The 22,469-nt window shown below is 46.1% G+C and overlaps 1 protein-coding gene across 1 annotated transcript in view; it reads left to right on the plus strand.

The window, feature by feature from the left end:
* Positions 1-22,469, plus strand: part of slc2a9l2 (solute carrier family 2 member 9, like 2) — a gene marked incomplete at both ends in the record, with an annotated part of 722,296 nt that overhangs the window by 171,844 nt on the left and 527,983 nt on the right. The gene's annotated exons all lie outside the window — the stretch shown is intronic.

The following is a 22,469-nucleotide window of genomic DNA, read 5'->3' on the forward strand; positions in this document are numbered from 1 at the left end:
TATAGTACACATTACAGTACACATTACAGTATAGTATACCTGCAGTATATAATAGTATATAGTACATAATAGTGTATACAGCGGATAATATATAATGTGATGTGAGATATATAGTACATGATATATACAATACAATATAGTACCATAATATAATAGTACATACTGCAAATATAGTTCAATATAATATACAAATGAATTATAATGATTATATAATGTGATATGATATAGCGCACAATACACTATCATACGTATTTATTATTATTTTTATTTTTTAATATGCCAGATTTCATGATGCATTGAATCGTTGCCTGAAGAATCGTAATCGAATCGAATCGTTGTGAGGTCGAATCATTACACGCCTAATTGTCACTATATAGCACAAGTACAGTACAATAAAAATAAGTTTGGCATCCAACCAGAGTGCAAATGTAACAATAAAGTGCGATAGTAATATACAATGTACAGGTGATTCAACTGGATATAAAATATATGAATTAGTACTACTGAGTAATGGTGCTAAACAGATGTACAGTATGTACAGTGTTATAGTATTATGTACAGTGATACAGGTATAAAGACACTATGGTAGTAGTAAGTCATACTGGCCAGCAGCGTAAGAGTAGGATATATCTGTAGGATACGTACATATATAGTATCCACAGATATGTAAAAAGGATTATATGCAGGTATGTACAGACAGATGTGTATAAATATATGTACAGTAAATATAATATGTATACGGTATATACAGCATTATTGTACATGCTATCATACAGAGTTATATGGGTTATATGCAGGTTTATAAATCAAGTTCAAGTTTATTTAATAGTTGTCATACAGAAGTACAGAATACTTTTATACAAAATGCTTCTTACTGTTACGCTCCAGAGACTGTGCAAGACAAGATAAGTATGAAATAAAATAACATAGTATATCATGTAAATTAGAAGTAAAAAAATGAGGTCACAGTGTTCAGTATAGACATATGTACAATGTTCGATGCAGAATAAACGTAACTGAGTTACCATATAATATACAATATACTATGCAGTGTACTAATATACAATACTATATAGTGCAAGGCAGAAATGGGATGAGGTGCAATTTAGGTACAATTTACAGTAGGTGTACAAGTTGTAGTGCAAATCCTTTATCAATAAATATAAAGTGTGTTTGTGTGATCTAAAGTGTGGAGAGTGGGTGCTGCAGTGTGTTGTTTGTTTAAGTGAGTGTGTGCGTGTGGGTGTGTGTGCTGTGTGCATTTGATGGTTGTTGCATAGTGTTTATTGTTCGTTTAGCAGCCTGATGGCCTGGGGATAGAAGCTTCTTCTGAGTCTTTCTGTGCTCGCCTTAAGACTCCGGTATCGCTTGCCTGACCGCAGCAGTTCAAAGAGGCAGTTGTTCGGGTGGCTGGAGTCCTTGATGATTCTCTTAGCCTTCCCCCTGCACCGCTTGTTGTAAATGTTCTGGAGGGTGGGAAGCCCCCCTCCAATTGTGCGTTCGGCTGAACGTGTCACTCTTTGTAGTCTGCTACGGTCTTGTGCAGTGCTATTCCCAAACCAGGAGGTGATGTTGCCAGTCAGGATGCTCTCTATTGTACATGAGTAGAAGTTCCTAAGGATCTTCTGACTGACTTGGAACTTCCTTATGCGCCTGAGGAAGTAGAGGCGTTGTCGTGCCTTCTTCACAACACTGTCAATGTGTGTGGTCCATGTCAAGTCCTCGGATATGTGGGCTCCGAGGTACTTGAAACTGTTCACTCTCTCAACCGGTGCCCCGTCGATGCTGAGGGGGCTGTAGTCCTTGACCCCCGACCTCCTGAAGTCCACAATCATCTCTTTTGTTTTGCTGACGTTCAGGGAGAGGCAGTTCTCCTGACACCACTGTGACAGATTCTCTACCTCTTCCAGGTAGGCCCTCTCGTTGTTGGCAGAGATCAGGCCCACCACTACTGTGTCATCAGCAAATTTGATGATTGTGTTGTTGTTCCGCTGTGCCACGCAGTCATGTGTGTACAGGGAGTAGAGGAGGGGGCTCAACACAGCCCTGGGGGGCCCCTATGTTGAGCGTGATGGATGAGGAGGTGCAGTTGCCTGCTCTTACCACCTGGGGTCTGCCCGTCAGGAAGTCCAAGACCCACTGGCAGAGGTCATAGTTCAAGCCCAGGTCCCTGAGCTTGGCTATGAGTTTGGAGGGGACTATGGTATTGAATGCTGAGCTGTAGTCGATGAACAGCATTCTCACATAGTTCCCCTGCCTCTTGTCCAGGTGTGATGCTGCTGTGTGCAGCACATGGGCTATGGCGTCCTCCGTGGACCTGTTGGGGCGATATGCAAATTGCAGGGGGTCCAGGTTGATGGGGAGGGAGGAACAGATGTAGCCCTTCACTAGCTTCTCAAAGCACTTCATGGCTATGGAGGTGAGGGCTACAGGGCGGTAGTCGTTGAGGCAAGCGAGCGTAGATTTTTTGGGTACAGGGATGATGGTGGACTTCTTCAGACAGGTGGGGATGACAGCCTGTTCCAAGGACAGGTTAAAGATGTCAGTGAATACCGGGGCCAGTTGGTCGGCACAGACTTTTAGGACGCGGCCGGGGATGCCGTCTGGTCCTGCTGCCTTCCTGATATTCACTTTTTTAAAGGTCCGCCTCACCTCATGCTCTGTTACCCTGAACACTGAGTCTCCATCAGCAGACCCCCCCCCCCCCCCCCCATTGCCGTGGTTTGTAGGCTGGTGTTGTTATTCACAGCCTCAAACCTTGCATAGAAGGAATTGAGATCATTTGCTAAGATGATGTCACTGTTCAGTTTGAGGGAGGTGCCTTTGTAGTCTGTCATTGTTCTGAGGCCCTGCCACATACCTCTAGAGTCAGCCTGTTCAAACTGAAGTTCAACTTTATCCCTGTAACGCCGTTTTGCCTCTATTACTGCTCTCCTGACGTTGTATCTTGCCGTCTTGTGTTCTTCCATGTTGCCTGTCACCAGCCCGGTGTTGTAGGCTGATGTGCGCACTTTCAGAGCCTCACGGACGGATTTATCTACCCAGGGCTTTTGATTTGGGTATATTCTAATTGTGGTAGAGGGGATTGTTTCTTCTACCAGAGTACAGACAAAGTCAAGCACCGTTTCAGTGTATTCGTTAATATTGGCTGTGTTATCACGGAATACACTCCAGTCTGTGCATTCAAGCGCAGCTTGGAGTGTCTCCTCTGACGTCACGGTCCAACGCTTAACCTCTCGCGATACTACCGGCGTTCGCTTGAGACTTTGTCTATACTTTGGCAAAAGAAAGATGGCGGCGTGATCGGACTTACCGAATGGACTAAGAGCCTGTGACTTGTACCCATTCTTAAATTGCGAGTATACATGGTCTAATATGTTCTCGCCTCTGGTGGGACAGGTCACATGCTGTTAGAAATTCGGCAACACCTTTTTAAGACGCGCGCTGTTGAAATCGCCCAGAACCAAAATGGCAAATAGGTATATAGAAAGGATTAAATGCAGGTATATTCAGACAGATATGTAAATATATATACAATAAATATAAATATACATAATTATATAATGAAAGTTCTAGTTGAGAGGTGACCTTAACATAAAAAGCTTTGGGAACCCTTGTTCTACTACACAAGCCAACCCTCTGGGTCATTCTTTGAACTCTTCACAAGCCAGAGGCTTTACTGTGCCTTTTTATTCTACTAAAATTCTAAAATATATTTCTTTGGTGCTCTGAGCACCACAAGCCAAGTGCCATTCGGCTCCATCGTACTGGAGTGACGGCAACTATCTAGCACATAATCTCTAAAGCGGCAAGAATCTACATTTAAATAGCATGTGGGGTTTGAAAAGCATTTGAAAAACATGAAACGCTTTGGGAAGCCTTGTTCTATACTACACAAGCTGACCCTCTGAGTCATTCTCTGAACTCCACGGAAACAAAGTACAGGCTGTACGTGACGTTTAATCTACAGTAGCTGAGAGCTGCACCAGCATTTTCACCAGCGTCAAGTCAACACACTCCAACCTCCGGCCTCAGGCAGCTCAATCTGCCCCCCCTCTAGTGCTGTAAAACAATGCCCGTGTTCACCCCCCAGTCTCTAGGTTATCACAGGGGATCGTGATTGAAAGGAAAAAAATATCTGCAGGGAATTCAAACAGCGAAAGCCAGCAGCTACTGTAGCCACACTGCGGTTCTCATTATGCTCACTTTGGTCTCTCAGCTTGAGCGAAATCTATTTGGCTGTTCTGTTTTGGCCGGAATGATTAATGGCCCAGGTCAGGGATGTAATTTGTGCGCTGAGGAGTGTATCAACCATGGGGGGTCTGTGAACAGGGTCTCGCAGGGACAGTTCACAGCCCCCTGGCTCTGCTGGGCTCGCTCCACTTAAAGTGCTGGTGATGCTGGTGGTGCATGCTCATGCAGGTATGCACATGCAGTCATGCACGCACACACACACACACACACACACACACACACACACACACACACACACACACACACACACACGCACGCACGCACGCACGCACGCACGCACGCACACACACACACACACACACACACACACACACATACACAGACAGCCAGACAGACACACACACACATGCACATGCACATGCACACACACACACACACACACACACACATGGGCACACACATAGGCACACACATACACTTACACAGACAGACACACGTACGCACACACACACACACACACACACACACACACACACACACACACACACACACACACACACACACACACACACACACACACACACACACACACACACACACACACACATTTGAAATGTTTATTTATGTCCACATAAACAGAAGTACAAGGAAGCCTCATACAAAGGACATAAACAATGCGAGTGCAATCAGAAAATCATGAAGAACAGTCAGGTACAAGGTGCATGGGCGGCAGAATCAAGGGTAAAGGTAACAGCGCCTCCTCCAAATTGAGCGGCTTCCTATAATTGCTGATACTGAGCAGTACCTGGCTAACTGCTTGGCCTTCCTTTTGGAGAGACCGGCTATTTGTAGGCCCCTCACAACCAACTTGTGCACATGCCCTAGGCTGCCAAAGATAAAAACTAGGAGTTTACATTTGTAGCCTAGCTGTGAGATGGTCTGCTGTAGCTGTTGGTATTTCAGCATTTTTGTGAGGAAGGCTTCTTCTAAGCTGTAATCAAAAGTGCAGCCAACCTCAATAATGGACACCTCCCTAAGGTGTTCATTTACCACAAAAACATCAGGGGTGTTAGCTGTAATACTAGAGAACATGGAATCATTATTGCACAGGTTGAACATGCTTGGCTTCACAGTAGAATGCTTATACAGTGTGATGGAGGACCTAAAAATAAGAGAGATATCTTTCGCTATCAAATCTACTATTCTGTCATGCCTACTTATGTAGAGGCCCCTGTATACATGGCAACCATTTAAGATGTGGGACATGGTTTCAGCTATTTGGTTATTGTCATGATGAATACAGTGAGGAGTATGACTGCCTGGAAACCAGATGGAGAGATTCAGTTTTGGTAAGACCTGTAATCTCGCTTTCAGAGTAAAGATAACAATGCACTCATCTATGGCAACATTTTTGAACACAGAGTGAGAGACAGAATGCACAGACACGCAATCTTCCCCTGCAGTCTCAACTCAGTCCATTGTTCCCGCTGTCTTTGTTGTTGTGCCCACAGGAGGCGACCTCGGGCATTAGTCAGTGGAAGTTGGTGATCCATTCCACACACAGACATAGATGCTCTGACTGAGATACTCGGGTCAGATATAATAATTATTCTCTGAGACAGCCACTGCCTCAGAGTTAGACCCCACCCACTCCAGGGTAACATCAGCCCAGCAACACATGTCATTAAGGTCCGGCCAGTCTGACCACACACACACACACACACACACACACACACACACACACACACACACACACACACACACACACACACACACACACACACACACACACACACACACACACACACACACACACACACACACACACACACACACACACACACTAAGGCTGAGCCCGAACCCTGTTTTTAGGGTTCGAACGTTCGCCAGGGTTTATCGAACGTTCGTTTTTTGTAAATTTTTTAATAACATTTTTTTTGTATTACTTTTTTTTTTTTATATATAATTTTTTTTTTTATTATTATTATAGATCCTACGGAGGGCGGCATTGCATAATCTATTGGTGAAAAAACATGTTGTTTACAGTGGTGGCTGTTCATGTAAACATGTAATTAAACAAAGCACTCAGAAGAAAATAAACAAGCTACTGAGTACTGCATAAAGTTCCTACTTATGATAAACAATAGCCCTTGCACACCACAGTCACGTAAGGGGCTAGATAAACAAATGCATTCGTTTTGTGGCATTAACGTTATATAGTTAGTGTTACACGTTCAATAACAGGTATTCACTCTTGGTCGACGGGAAGGAGAGAGGCGCGCGCCTCGGCTCCTTCCACCGTCTACCTCTGAACGGGGGACGGCAGAGAGACAGAGAGACACCGGCGCGGGGGTCCCGCCGGGCTCCCAACACGCCTGCCGCCTCGGCCAGAGTTGTTTCCAACGCAACCACCTCCCGCCATTAAGCTCGCGCTCCGTGGCCGAAAAAGGCTGGTATTCATTAATGATCCTTCCGCAGGTTCACCTATGGAAAGTTGTTACGACTTTTACTTCCTTGGCGGGGAGCTAACGCTACGTTAATGCTTCTCTCAAGCAGATCAATGGCGGCATTGCCGGAAGTAAAAAAAATAATAAACGCTTGCCGATTGGTGGTAACAGCAGAGGCGGGTGCAAGCGGTGTGACGTAATTGGCAGAATCGCCTGTCATTCAATCAAAATTGTTCTATTGCATTGGTTGAGACTAGAGCTCTGGTTGAGTATCCAGCAACAGCCCGGCAGAGACCATACTGGTTGAGCCGAGCGACTCGGGGGACGTGCCGCTTCACATCGCCTCACCGTCGTTGCGCCTGCTTTATTTTTTTTCACCGAACGTTCGAACCTATTAATTAAAGTCCGAATGTCAGCTTAACGAACGAACGTTCGAACGTTCGGGCTCAGCCTTAACACACACACACACACACACACACACACACACACACACACACACACACACACACACACACACACACACACACACACACACACACACACACGCAATCCAAATATCCAGTTCGTTTTTATAGTGTAGTCTCTGTCTAAAGTTTGGCTACTTGAGACAGAGAGAGAGACTGTCATTACACGCGACGCAAGTAAGGCACACTGCGTTTCGAGAGAGAGAGAGACAGAGAGACTTTCATTACGCGCGACGCAAGTAAGCAAGCGTGCACTGCGTTTCGAGAGAGAGCGAACGAACGAGACTTTCATTATGCGTGATGCAAGTAAGCGCGCACTGCGTTTCGAGAGAGAAGGAGACTCTTCACAGCACAACAATAGCAATAGCAGCACAACTCATATTATAGGCTACAAGGCTTTATACCTAATATGACCACGAACGTCAGTGGTGCGAGGCAGCAGGGCCCGCAGCGAATATCTCAGGGGCGGAGCCTGCTGCCTCAGCGACGGGCCCCAATTAGGTCCCGACTGTCCCGGGCGCGTCTATACTTTTACCAATCGATTTCCAGTTCCGCGTTCTGCGATCTGATTGGCCACTGATGTTTCTGGTCATGTGACATGTGCGCCAATCGCGTGACTCCTGTTTCTGCGCCTATTTCCGCCTCGAACAGCCTGCAAACTACCTAACGCCTAGTTTATCACTGGTTAAGCTTAGGCGATTCTTGCGAAGTTGGTTAAGGTTATAGTTTGGAATCAGGGCTGGTGTTCTATCGCCCTGCTCTAAGACAAACTCTAACCTTAACTAACTTCGAAAGAGTGCTTAACCGGTGATAGAAACAGGTGTCACACGATTGGCGCAGATGTCACATGACCAGAAACGTCAGTGGCCAATCAGATCGCAGAACGCGAACGCGGAACTGGAAATCGGTTGGTAAAAGTAATGACGCATCCCGGGCCTGGGGAGCCCCGCCCCTACAGCCCCCCCTGAAGCCCCTGCCGCTGGTTCAGCGCCATACTCGAGTATAGTCAGGTTTTCATCGTTATTTCTTTTATTCGATATTTTTATTAATTTCTCTCACACGGACCTCGGGGTTACCATAGGGAATCACTCTGAGTGCAATACCGGCCGCATCCTGCTAGGTGTCAGTATCGCCCACCCTTCGAAACCTTTTTTCACACCCGGTGTTACATTTAATTCGCTCCGGGCGCAGTTTTTTGGATCAGGCGAGTCGAGCGGTTCACTTGATCACATTGAACCGCGTCCAATGCCCCCGATGCATGTGTTGTGGTGGATTATGTTGGCGACACGATGGACACCAATACTGGAAATAGCGATCAGACAATTGGAATATTCTTTTTGGGGTACCTCCTAGTGAAGGTAAGGACTATATGACACCAATCCTGCTTTGATCCAACCATGATTTCACATCGATCGCAACGACCATGTGTAACGTACTCCAAAACGTATGCCGTTGGTGACGATCAAAGCATCAAAAAACGCCCCCCCCCCCCCCCCCCCCCCTCTCATGCATTCATGATGAAACATAATACCTATTATATACATTTGATTTGGAAATAGTAGCGTGTCCAGGCGAGCAACGCCAACGCTTTTAGCAAAATGCACATATTGCTCCATAGCGCCGTTTTCTGGAATTAGCCAGGATCACTCTGAAACTATACTTATATTAACCACGGTATAACACGCAAACGTATACATGAAACAATTTATTCTTTTTCACATATTGAACGATGGATAGTTGATGTCAAATGAGCCATAGTATTGTATCCATAGCTATAATATAGAATATAGATATAGCCCTGCAAAACACTGCCACGCATCCTTATCTCTTAGAGTGGTGGTGCAGTAGGAACAAAGATGGGCTAGACCCGTGGCGCTGATTGAGTTAAAGGATCAATTTGCAATTTGTTGCAGATTTTTGGCAACATTTTAGATTTCTTATTATATTTTTACAGTAATCGATGAAAAAAAAAAAAAACTCTAGTGACACACGCATACACAAAGGCCTGAGGCTAGCTACCTAGAAGGGCGTGGCTTTGGAGGCATCCTGATTCTGAGTTCTGACTTGGAAGGGCGTTTATAATATTTCTAAGTTCTGCCCTAAATCAACGGCCACCTATTGCTCCTTTTAAGGGAGAGAATGTGTGCGGATAAGACGGTCTGCTGCTGTACACGTGACTCAAGGTTCTCCCTCGACACACCCTAGGGTTTCACCACCCGTTTCCCCTCAGACATGTATTTCTGATGACAGATATGTGATTGGAACAGGAGCAGGGTGGAAAGGAATCCCACCTGAGCACGGCAGTAGAGCAAAATGGGCGCCATGTGAATGTGGTCAATTGATTTTCCATCACCTGTGCTGGGAAGCCAAATTGCCTTTTGTAAGGAGATTACAAGTTATATTATCATACTGGCAATCGTCTCGCTCTGCCATACTGAGATATCATTATCTCCAGCACCTAGTGTGCCCATGGAAACAAAACACATGCACCCACTTGCACGTGACCACGCCACTCCCATGCGTGCCTCTACATTAGGGAGGGATTGGTCACGCTTACACCCTTCCTCATTCTTTTCCAAACGCGGAAGCAGCTCATATGCACTTTCAAACAGGTGGAACTTTGTTATGAAGCGTAGGGAGAAATTACGCAATGTTGGGCTTTCGCCAGAAGTAAGCCAGCCCCCGGAACCTTCTCGGCACGTCCAGACAGCACGGCGGTCCTATCCTGTGTTTTCCTCGTCGCTTGACAGCGGGCCGATGGACTTCGCGCGGCGCTTGGCAGTCAAGCCACGTCGCGCTCAGGTAGGACCTGCGCTGGCAGGCGTTGGTACTGGCATGTGTAATACTGCTTGTTGTCTCGTGAGACGACCGGTCGATGTATTGGCGCGGGGGGGCGGGATATTTGGATAAACGTGGTCATCAGGACTCACTGTTGGATGTTTTTCCAAGTATCTTAGCGCGCAGCTGGTGCTAATGCTACAATGTTGGGGCGCCGTTTCCCATGTACCCCGCCGTGGCTGTCTTTACTCTTCCCTCCTCTTAACCATTCATGCTGACGGTCAATCGGTCTAATGTTGGGGGTTTAGCTGAGGCTTATTTACCCTTTACATGGGTTGATGGGCTGACGACAGGGCTCAGGGCAGGTGTGCATTTTGTGAATCTATGAATTGAAAATGGGGGACCCTGATGTAGACGGGTCTAATGTTTTCTCTGGTCTGCATCCCCTTAACAATTGTGTGTATTGGGCTAGCCCATTCTGCAATATGTTAATAGAGTTTTCGTTCATTCATTCATTTATCAAATAATTTTTCAAATAATTTATCCCTTCACGGGTGCACACCGCAGTGGAGATTATTGCATGACTACTAGTGGAGCAGTGCTTCACTAGTAATAGACTTTGGTCAGCAGCCGCCACTGGTGTTCCGTGCTTAGTGAAGCAGGTGGCGTCGGTCCTTTGCCCTGACATAGTGGAAGGGTATCCCGCCCAGCCGACGCCAAGAGGCGAGTTGGCCCGGCAGGCGGCTGGTGGGCTGATGAAGCTTATACCGCCGCGGTACAGAATTTAGCAGCAACTAACAACATTGCTCAATTGGCTGCTTTTCTGTAAAAAATGGTGTCGGGTGGTGGTGCCTTAGGGCCAGCCGACGTCAAAACCATTGTGCAAGGTTTTGAGGTTATTCAGCTTTTGACCCAGCCACAAGTTATAACCGCAGGAAGGGCTAGGATGCTGTCAACGGTTGTTCACAGACATCTTTGGTTGGAGCAATCTCCCCTTGAGGAGGAGAGGGGTCTCCTCCTCAGGGCTCCCCTCTCCGCGGGTGGACCTTGGTCTGTCCACGGAGGCGCGGGCGGTATTCTACCTGGGCTCCACGCCGCCCCACACCGCGCAGCCAGAGGTGAGAGCACGGCCTCGCCAGCGACTGCGGTGAGGCCCCCAACCAGCGGCCATGTTTCCCCCGCCTGAGATACCCTGGACACAAAGAAAACAGGTGATCACAAGGCCGACAGCCTCGGCGGCCCGAGGGATCGGCTATATTAGATGGGCACGCCCTAAAAAACCACTGCCATCTATAATAATAATTAATTTTATTTATATAGCGCTTCTCAATGACCCGAAGTCGCTGACAGTAGTTAGGAACAAAGTAAAAACAAAGAAACAAAAACAAAAGGAACATGGGACCATGGGGGACCATTGAAGGCAAGGAAGAACAGGTGGGTTTTGAGGTGAGCTTTGAAGGTGGAGAGTGTAGGGGAGTCTCTGATGGACTGTGCGAGGGAGTTCCAGAGTCGGGGTGCAGTGCGAGAGAAGGCCCGATCACCAAAGTTTTTGAGTTTGGATGTCGGGACAGTGAGGGAAGCAGTGAAGGAGGACCGGAGGGAACGGGTGGGGCGGTGGGGAAGAAGGAGATCAGTCAGGTAGGGGGGGGCCAGGCTGTGGAGGCTTTGAAGGTGAGGAGTAGTGTTTTAAAGTTTATGCTGTGTTTGATCGGGAGCCAGTAGAGAGAGTGGAGGACAGGAGTGATGTGTTCACGGGACCGGGTGTTAGTGAGGAGGCGGGCGGCTGAGTTTTGGACCATTTGCAGTTTATGGAGGGAGCGGGAGGTGATGCCAGTGAGGAGGGAGTTGCAATAGTCCAAGCGGGAGGAGATGAAGGCGTGTATGAGGGATTAAGCAGCAGGGGGGAGAGGCAGTGACAGATTTTAGCAATGTTGCGGAGGTGAAAGTATGATGTTTTTACAATTGAGCGGACATGAGGGTCAAATGAGAGGGTGGGGTTGAGGAGGACACCAAGGTTTCGGACTAGGGGGGAGGGGGTGATGGTGGAGTCATTTATGGTGAGTGTGATGGGTCCGGATCTGGTGAGGGTGGTTTTGGTGCCAATGATGAGAAGTTCCGTCTTGTCACTGTTTAATTTGAGAAAGTTGTGAGTCATCCAGGTTTGGAGTTCAGTAATGCAGGATTCGATGTGACTGAGGGGTGGGCTGTGGGGGGATTGTGTACTGATGTAGATTTGGGTGTCATCAGCGTAGCAGTGGAAGTTGAGGTGGTATTTACGGATGATGTGACCAAGGGGGAGAATGTAGCAGATGAAGAGCAGAGGGCCAAGGACTGAGCCTTGGGGGACCCCCTGTGTGACTGGGGAGGCGGAGGAGGTGTGGCCGGAGAGGGAGATGAATTGGTGTCTGTCTGTGAGGTAGGAGGAGAACCAGTCAAGTGCTGTGCCCTCAACACCCAGTTGGTGCAGCCTTTGGAGGAGGATGGAGTGACACACTGTGTCAAAGGCTGCACTGAGATAGAGTAGGATCAGGATGTTGAGGGCACCGGAATCAGCGGAGATGAGGAGGTTGTTGATGACTTTAACCAGTGCAGTTTCGGTGCTGTGAGGGAAGCCAGACTGAAGGGGTTCGTAGAGGGTGTTGGACTGGAGATGAGAGTGGAGTTGGGAGGCAGCAATGCGTTCGAGTGTTTTGGAGAAGAAAGGGAGATTGGATATGGGGCGGTAGTTGGAGAGGTTGGATGGGTCGAGAGTGGGTTTGGGTGCTGGGGCCTCTGCGTCGTCAGGTGATACGAATTTTATTCTACCTTGGACGACGTTCTGGTCCTCTGCCGGTCAGAGAAGATCGCCAGGTCTCATACCAGGCAGGTGGTGGAATTTCTCACCAGCCTGGGTTTTGCTGTAGACTGGAAGTAGAGTACTCCTCTTCCCAGTCAACGGGCGGAGTACTTGGGCTTATTTCTAAGCTCAAGGTCTATATGGGCATCCCTCTCAGAGAGGATATTCTCGGCGCGCTCTGGAGGTTCCGTCCTGGCAGGACAGTTACGGCACTGACCGTGATATGCCTGCGTGGTATTATGGCATCTGCTCAAGCTGTGGTCCCTCTTAGCCTCCTCTTCATGAGGAGGATACAGAGGTGGGTTTTTCAGTGTGAAAATAGACCCTGTGAGAGTCAAGTGGAAGCTGCTGAAGGTTCCCATGTCAGTACTGGGCGACCTCGCCCTCTGGGGGGGGCCTGGGGCCCTCACCAGCGGGGTCCCCATGGGCAGCAGGCTGTCACACGTCACGGTCTTCACCGACGCCTCCCTCACGGGATGGGGGGGGGGGGGGGGGGGGGTGTCGGGCCGACACAGTAGGGGGCAGCTGGCAAAGACCATGCTGCCCGGTCTGCACTACATATCAATGTGTTGGCATTTAAGGCAGTGCTTCTAGTCCTCGGACAGCTCGGCCGTCATGTGATGGGCGAGCATGTTCTGATCAGGCCAGACAGCACGACGTCGGCGTTGTATGTCATCAGACAGGGAGGAGTACGCTCCCCCCGTCTCCACCGGGCGGCGGCCGATTTGGTCCGTGGCCGCCCGGGATTCTTTACGCGTTCCCCCCCATACACCTGATAGCTCAGCTGTTGGGGCGGGTACGTCAGAAGCGCAGGGCTTTAGGTTAGGTTAGGTTAGGTTTACTTTATTTGTTCAAGGGGGACAGTGTACATTAATAAAACATTGGATCCAATGGATCCAATTTTAGCCATTCCCCCTGCCAGAAGGTACAGGCTAAAATCCTGTGTGAAAAAAGGGTTAGCAATAAAAACAGAATAAAATCAAGATAAATAACATTAGAATAAAAACACAACAAAAGCACATAGACATACGATAGGGATACAGGTCACAATACAGTCATGGACACAAGGACAGAGCACATCATGACATATTAAGAGACCCAGACATAGACAGATGCACCATATCCACACACACACACACACACACAGACACCTCAGTGTTGACAGTGCTGGTTTTCAATGAGCCATTCCCTAACCCTGCACTTGAATGAATGGTATGATGTGGACACTCTAATTGTTTGAGGAATTGAGTTCCATTGGTGGGATGCTCTGTATGAAAAGACGGCCTGGCCAAATACACTTTTTTTTAAAGGGATTGTACAGTCCCCCCTTGCCGCACCTCTAGTGTTCCTGGTTGAGGCAGACTTGAGGTTGATGAAACCGGACAAAGGAGGAGGAGCCAATCCACACTTTATTTGAAAAACTAGACAGACGTTTTGATATAGAGTCAGGTTTTCCCAACTGAGTAGATTATATTTTTTTAGAATGTGACAATGACCTCAATGGTTTCTTGTCTAGAATTGTTATTGCTTGTTTGTATAGTGATTGAAGTGGTTTCAGAATGGTGGAATGTGAATTGGACCAGGTTATCAAACAGTATGTGATGTGGGAAAGAACCATTGAATGAAAATATAGCTTTGCTGCATCGGTTGAAAGGAAGTTTCTTATGTACCTGAAGTTTGATAGGCTGAACTTTACCTTATTGCAGACTTTTTTATGTGATTTTTGAAGCTAAGGTTTGGGTCTATGTGTAAGCCTAAATACTTATATTCTGATACTACCTGTAATTTCACCGGAGATGAAGATATCCTGCTCTGCAACTTCTCTGTGGCCCTTGGAGAAGAACATACAGACAGTCTTAGAGACATTCAATTGTAAACAGCTGTTCTTAAGCCAGTATGTGACATTCACCATGACATTAGACAATTTTGTTGCAACCTCTTCTGTGGTTTTACCGTGTGTACTGTAAAGATCACTGTATCATCAGCATACATTAGTACATCACATTGGCCACACACAGAAGGCAAATCGTTAATGTACTGTACATGCTGAACAGGATTGGATCCAAGACAGAGCCCTGCAGGACACCAGTTGACAGACAGATGGCAGTAGATTTATGATTTTCAATTTTGACAAGTTGGGAACGGAATGAAAGGTATGATTTGAAGAGGTTGAGGAACTCTAGGGAGAAGTTGAAATTGACCAGCTTTTGGAGTAGAATAGTATGGTTAACAGTGTCGAAAGCTTTCCTTAGATCAAGGAACACAACCCCGCCCCTGTCCATTGAAGCCTTGACTCTCTCTAAAAAGAAGCATGTTTCTGTTGAATGGTTAGCCCTGAATCCAAATTGCAGTGGGTGCAGTGGGAAGGAGCTGTTATTGAGATGATCAGTGACCTGTTTGGCAATCAGTTTTTCAAACACCTTGGACACTATGGGTAGAATACTGATGGGTCTGTAATTGGATGTCATGAGAGGGTCACCACTTTTAAATAAAGGGACCACAACTGCAGGCTTCCATGGGTTAGGAAAACTCCCTTGATTGAAACCCATATTGATTATATGGGTCAGTGACTTCACTATAGAGGAGTTTATCTCTTTCAGCATGAGTGTGTCCATGCCATATATATCCTTAGCTCTTGAGGATTTGAGGGATGTAATTATATTTGCAACCTCTATCTCAGTGACTGATTTTGGTATGACTGCTGGTTCATTAATATTGACAGTAGATGGCAGATTAGGACTACTGTCCTGAACTGCGAAGCTTTGGGCTATTGCGGCCACAGACTCTACAAAATACTGATTGAGGGCCGGTGCTACGTCTGACGGATACTGTAAAGTTTTGTCATTGACCTTCAGTTCAATTGGCTTAATTGCAGTTCTGTAGCGTTATGGCTTGCTCAGCACCTGTCTGCATATATCTCGCTTCAGCGTATATACACTGAATAAAAAATTCCACCATGTACCTTTACATGCCAGCATTCATCTGGCCACACCCCCATCCGCTTACCTACATAAGCAGGGGTGGGGCCACACACTCATCTCCTTCTCAAATTTCAGCCACAAGCTAAGTGCTGCTCACATGCCCACTTGACGTGGAGAAAAATATTTAGTCTGAGGAAAGGAAGAACAAGGAGATACGTTGACATCATATCTTTATTTTCTCTCTCACTATTTTCGAGAAAATACGGCGATATTGTCTTCGTCACTGGAGTGTCTGGAAGATGATGATCATTCTAAACCTCCACCGGTTTTTTCGTATTAGGGGCTCGCATCGCTAATATACTCCCCAAACTGCAGTCCTCCTTTGCTGCGGCTGGATGGGTTTGACCCTCCTGCTATGCAGCTGGACTGTGGAAGTCTGTTGTGAGGGACTGGTTGGTTTTCAAGCCTGGGTGAGTAATGTTTGCTTGCGAGCACCACTTGTCTGTTAGTGCTATGGGGGCTAGCTGACAATTTTTACGAAAGCCGGCCCCAGATTAGGGTCCTCTGTTCAGCCTCTTAGGCGACGGCGGGGGATCTTGGTCTGAAGCCCATTATAGTCAACTAGTGGGCCGCGACCAGGAACTGGTGATCCCAGGATTCTCTGGACAAGCGGATGCTTCTCTGTCCCGTGCAGGCCCCATCTTTCATATACAAATGAGAGTATACCCTAACGAGGAAATGTGGGCATGGATGTTCGTTATCGGAAGATCCATGTTCAAGTCGGCTGCAGCCCAGATGGGACTTGTGCTGGCTCCGCCGGATGTCTGGTAAAATCACTGTTGTAAACTGTGTTGACATCTCTTTTTCTCTTCTCTCTTAACCTGTTCCACCCCAGGTGAAAATCTGCATAAAATGTATACCTAGGTAAATGGAATATTGCTCCACTTCTACAAGGGCTATTTGCATATTCTTGGTATCTAGGAACATCTATGGACCTCAATGAATGTATTCTCAGTGTCAGAAATATTGTGTCTATTACTAGGCTTGCTTAAATTGTGATGAAACAAAGGAAAATATTAATTATGATCTTTCTTTTCATATTTGACAGTGAATAAAACCATGATAATAATGACCAAACTTAAGAAACTGCCACTGAGCTCATTCAGTACCCTCTTGAGATCATGTGTACAAAATATCTAAGGAAATTAATAAAGGGAAGATGATCAAACTGAAGGTTCTGTATATACAGTACTGAATTCTCCCATCCGGACCAATGCAATTTGAAATATTATTATAAAATATAGAATATATGCTTATACATTACCTTATTATAGCCAATTCGCACATTTATATATATATATACATATAGTATCTTTCAAATGGCCGAGTTCAATTTGGATATAGTATCACCAGGCTTGCATAATAACAGATACTGATATTTACTGTAATCGACTGTACTATTTTATTTCCCCCACAGTATAACCATTTTGTAACTAATTTCAGATCTAATTCTTCCTACATGATAACAATAGTGTGGAGAAACTGACTGTGTTTCAATATTTGTCAAAAACGTTACCTTTTGTAGCTTATTATCGCGAATCATAACAATTATTGATATGATTCATTCAGAACGCTGAACTTTGAACCACCATAGTGGACCACAGGAAGTGTAGAACGGAGAAATCCCAACGCTGAACGATAGCTACGAATCCCCTCTACAAAATGGCCGCAAAAATATTCCAATTCCCATGGTTCAACATTTCCATTTCCGGTTCCGGGTCAAAAAAACGATTGCAAATAGAAAACTTAAAACGATATAAGTACACTTTTAACCTATTGCTAAACTATTGCCAACCTAACGTTTTACATTCTACATGCATTTGTAACATAGTAGTGATATTAATACTTGAAAACGTTTGATTTTAAAAACGCTAATTTATTGCATCACTCATAAAAATATTAATATATGATAATAATGTCAAAAGGGGTCGGTACCGACCCCGTGGGGGGGAACAGGTTTAGGATGAGGAGGTTTTCAGACGGCGGCCTGTCTGAAGTGTGGCTTGTTATGTCGTTTTGTACAGTTCAGGTGATAGCTGCTTAGCTTGCGTGCTAGTTGTGGCCTACCTGTTAGCCAGTCAGCTGTTAGCTGCGGCGCTAGCCCGTTGTGTCACTAGGCTAGGAAACGTTAGCTTGGTGCTATCAGTCGAGAGCGGCTGTTAGCTTGATGCTACACTGTTAAACATTGCTATGACTATAACATGCCTTAAAACACTCTGACTACGACGTCATCTTTGACAGAGGATGTTAGTCGAACCTACACCGGGAGCCCTGCCAGCGAGGACTGCGTCAACATGGAGAACCGTAGCGGCTGGGTGGCGCAGCGACGCTGCCCTCGTTGTCAACACAGGAATACCGTGTTCAACGTCGGTGCCCCGTTAGCCAGATTGCAGTTCGCTTGGCCTGCGCTCAGGGTAGGAAAGGTCCCGACCGGACCTTAAACACTTCTTCTTCCTTCCCTTCTAAATGTTTTGTAATAACGATGTTTTCCAAAACGGGTGTTGCTGCAATACATTTAGGATACGACACGTGTTGTGTGTGAATTGTCTTGTCACTGGTATAGCTTCTCTCTCCATACAAATCGGGTTGTTGTTTTACATGTGTAAAAATGATCTGGTTAGTTGTGTTGAGAACATCATGTGTGTTCAGGAACCGTGAACTCACAACTAAGGGGGTTAATTAACCTATAAAGCTATGCTTAGTGACATATGAGTGAAGAATGAATTCTTTTCTCAGCCTGTAATGACAATGAACAGTGTGTTCACATATTAACAGGGTTACCTGTTCAACTTGGCCGTATCAAGGGTAAGGTAGGAGGGGTGATCCCCCCGGTTTCCCTGGGGCTTCCCCACCCTCCTTTCAGACATGTTGTTTACAATATATTGTGTCACTGTGTTTGTGGGGATACGATGTAACCCTCAGCTTAATTGCTGGGGTTGTGCTAACCGCTTGAGAAACTATATTTTCCTAAAGAAAAGATTGTTTGGTCGCTTATCGTGTGTGCTTAGCAAGGCCTGTGGCCGATACATAATCGAGGATTCTGTATTCTCGTTATGAAAAACGGCGTTCCTCTGTAGCAAGAGTGTACTTGCCATTTTTTGTGGTGATAAAGGGTTGTGTGTGTCTTGTGATCTACAACTGGGTTAGGTTTGGCCACAGAAGCACATGTGTAAGTCTGGTACCGGGGCTCTTAAGGGGGCCCTCTCTATTCTGTGTTTTTTCCTTAGTAAAAATCAGATAGCAGGTTAGCACATGAGCTGTGTGAAGCTGTTAGACACTTCATGTAGCTGACTGTGACTGTGTCATGCTCTTTTTTGTCATTACATCGTATCATGGGTGTGGGGTCGTAAAGGGGTGCACTGGTAATCCTTTCCTCCCCTTTTTGATGGGCAGGGGTTAAAACCTCCTGTCCTTCAAGATTCCTGTCACGTTGCTGTTCGGCACGTTACAGGGTAAGAAGGGGGGGGGGGGGGGGGGGGAGTTTCCTGGTCCCACGCCCTGGAAGATTGGGCACCACAGAAATTCCCCCGCCATAGAGTACGTCACTGTGCGCATCTCTGTCTCTGACTCTGTGGCCTGATCCGGCCTTCGTGCCAAGGAATATCCGGAGCTCTTATCGCTCCAGGGATATTGTGCTTCAGGCGTTTCCCCCTCCTCACGCTAGTGAGTTGGAGGCGAGCCTTAGTCTGTCGTGTCCTGTCCGTGTGCTGAAGGTTTTACCTTAGTCACACGTGGGATCTCAGGGCTTCCGATCAACTGTTGTTTGTTACGGTGGCCCTCGCGCGGGTGAGGCGCTGTCCGAGCAGCGCCTGTCACATTGGTTGTGTGTGGGCATTGCCCTTTGCTACACATTGGCTGGACAGGTTCCCCCCGGGGGCGTCAGGGCGCACTCGTGGTGTGGCGGCCTCTGCGGCCCTGTTGGGGGGGGCCTCGGTGGAGGACATCTGTGCTGCGGCCTCCTGGTCCCCGAGTCCTTTCGTTAGGTTTTACCTCATGGACATGACTGGGGGTTCTGTCTCCCAGGCAGTCCTGAGGTCCGGGACCTCTCCTGCATCCCGCCATCAGGTGGGCTAGCGGGAGTGTGTGGGTGTGGACCACGGAGTGCTGTGTCACACGTGGTCCCGCTTGCGCTGTGCGTTCGGGGGTGCCTGGTTCCCCTTTCTTCGCACTTTGGTTGTAGTTGACTGCCTCCCCTCCTTCGTTAGGACAGGCGGGTGGACGGGGCTTACGGGCCCTCAGGGGGTGCATTTGACGTGGCCACGCGTCCGCTCTGCCCTTTATCTCAGATTGCCAGTATGATAATATAACGTAAGGTTATCCTATAACCCTAGTTATATGAATACTGGCTGTGGTCCCTTGGATGTTTTCCGCGTATGGAATTCGACCTTGGAAGGGTGTAAGCGTGACCACTTCCTGCCTAATGTAGAGGCACGCATGTGAGTGGCGTGGTCACGTGCAAGTGGGTGCATGTGTTTTGTTTCCATGGGCACACTAGGTGCTGGAGATAATGAGAGGAATTATCATTTCCTCTCATCTAATCCAATACGATCTAATCTATAATCAAATATAAAAGCAAAACTGTTGCATGATTTATAGATTCGTATTTTCATGCATACGGTCGCCCATTTCTGTCTGTGCTGTAGTGGTTAAAAGGATAGTTGGGACCTTTTGCAAGTGGTATTAAATACCTAATGGACTGCATTAGGGATGCTCGATATTGGCTTTTTTACCGATATATCAATATTGTCCAACTCTTAATTTCCGATACCGATATCAACCGATATCAACCGATACCGATATATGCAGGGTTTCCCCCGCCAAAAAATTTAATAATTTCAGGTAATTAACATTACATATCTCTTGTTGTGGAATTAACACAACATTATGCATACTTTTGACAATAAATAAAATCAGAATTTGTTATTACTTGCTTGCCTGGGTAAATAAAGGTTATAGAAATGTAAAAAAAAACATAAATATATAAATTTTTTATTTTCTTTTGGAAAACCGATACCGATATTTTCCGATATCACATTTTAATGCCGATATCGGCCGATAATATCGGTAGGCCGATAATATCGGACATCCCTAGACTGCATATATATATTTATTTCTCATTTAATTTCAAACCTTTATTTAAACTCAAAAGGCAACTGAGGTTTCCCTCATTTACAGTCACGTCGAGTGTGCATACAGAAATAAGCCAAAAAAAAGCATATCAAATCACACAGCATATAAACAATAAAAATCATAACAATAAGACAACAAGGCGAGACAAAAGTAAGGATAAAAAACTAATAATTAAAACATGTACAACTTGATGGTTGAATGGTTGGAGATCAATGTTTTAAACCCTGCAACAGAGGGGAGAATCTCCAGCTTTAAGGACTGTTTAATTTATTTAACCTTTATTTCACCAGGTAAGATGCTTGAGCTTTATAGAGGAAGATGTACCAATGATGAAGCTTATGAGCAGGCAGGGACAGCCAACCTACCTTCTTGTACAAAATGCAGAGATGAGTGAGAGCCAGTAATGAATCATTCCATGAGCTAGACGCATCATAGCAAACTGCAGATTTACCCTGTTCTGAGGGAATATATATATATATATATATATATATATATATATATATATATATATAAATACCTGGCAGTAATGTGAACATAATTCTCTACCTCATTTCACATTCTATTTTGTGATATAGTTTTAAAGACATGGAACAGGCTATAATTTATTAATACATTTAGATCGTGGTAGCTATCGGTTGCAATGTCTCTAACACTCTACACAGAATTGCACCCCCCCCCCGCGCTCCGTGTCCTTCTAGGTGGATCTAGGTCATTCACTCTTTAATGCCTTCCCTGGTTCTCTAATTATTCATTGTACTGTAGAGGGATTTGAACAGTCTCTAAGTTTGCATTATATATGAGGAGAACATATAGATCCACGTGTGTCTGTTGCGTCCTATAGAAGAAGAAAAGGGAGTCTTTATTGCAGATTAACACACACATGCAAGATGGGTGACAGACAGGAACACACACACATAGTCACCGATGAAATGTCTCTCTGCTCTTGACCCATCCCGTCATCCTTCCCCTCCAAGGGCAGCCGGGAGCAGACATGGGTTGCGGCATGTGTCGCACCCAGGGACCAATCCAAGTGCTCCTGTCTGTCTTCGTCAAGGTTACGACACGCGACAGCATTAGCTATCTGTTCTGCATGTTTTTCCATTGGGTTTATGTTATCGGGAGGGGAAACCCTTGCGAGCACGGGGAGAACATGCAAACTCCGCACAGAAAGGCCCGGGAGATACCCCACCTGGGTACCTGGCAATGCGGCAACCTGATCCCCAAGTGGGAATCGAACCCATGACCTTCTATCTGTGAGGCGACAGTGTTATCCACTACACCGTCAGAATCAGAATCACTTTTATTCGCAAAATGCGTCATAATGGATACACAGGAATTTGACAGCATGACAAAAAAGATACCTCTCACAATACCACAAAAGACGGAGCAAGTATTGCATTGTGCATAAAAAAAACATCTGCTTCCTGACCCTGGTTTAATATAGCTCGTTTAATATAGCTCATTTATATAGCGCTTTTATCCAAAGCTTTTTACTATTTGTTCCTCACATTTGACCATTCACACACCGATGGCAGAGGCAACCATGCAAGGTGCCAACCTGTACATTGCTAGCAATTAGGGGTTAAGTGTCTTGCTCAAGGACACTTCGACGAGCTGCCCAGGAAGTGTGGGACTCGAA

The sequence above is a fragment of the Notolepis coatsorum genome, assembly GCF_963971535.1.
Source record: "Notolepis coatsorum genome assembly, chromosome: 6".
NCBI classification, from domain to species: Eukaryota; Metazoa; Chordata; class Actinopteri; order Aulopiformes; family Paralepididae; genus Notolepis; species Notolepis coatsorum.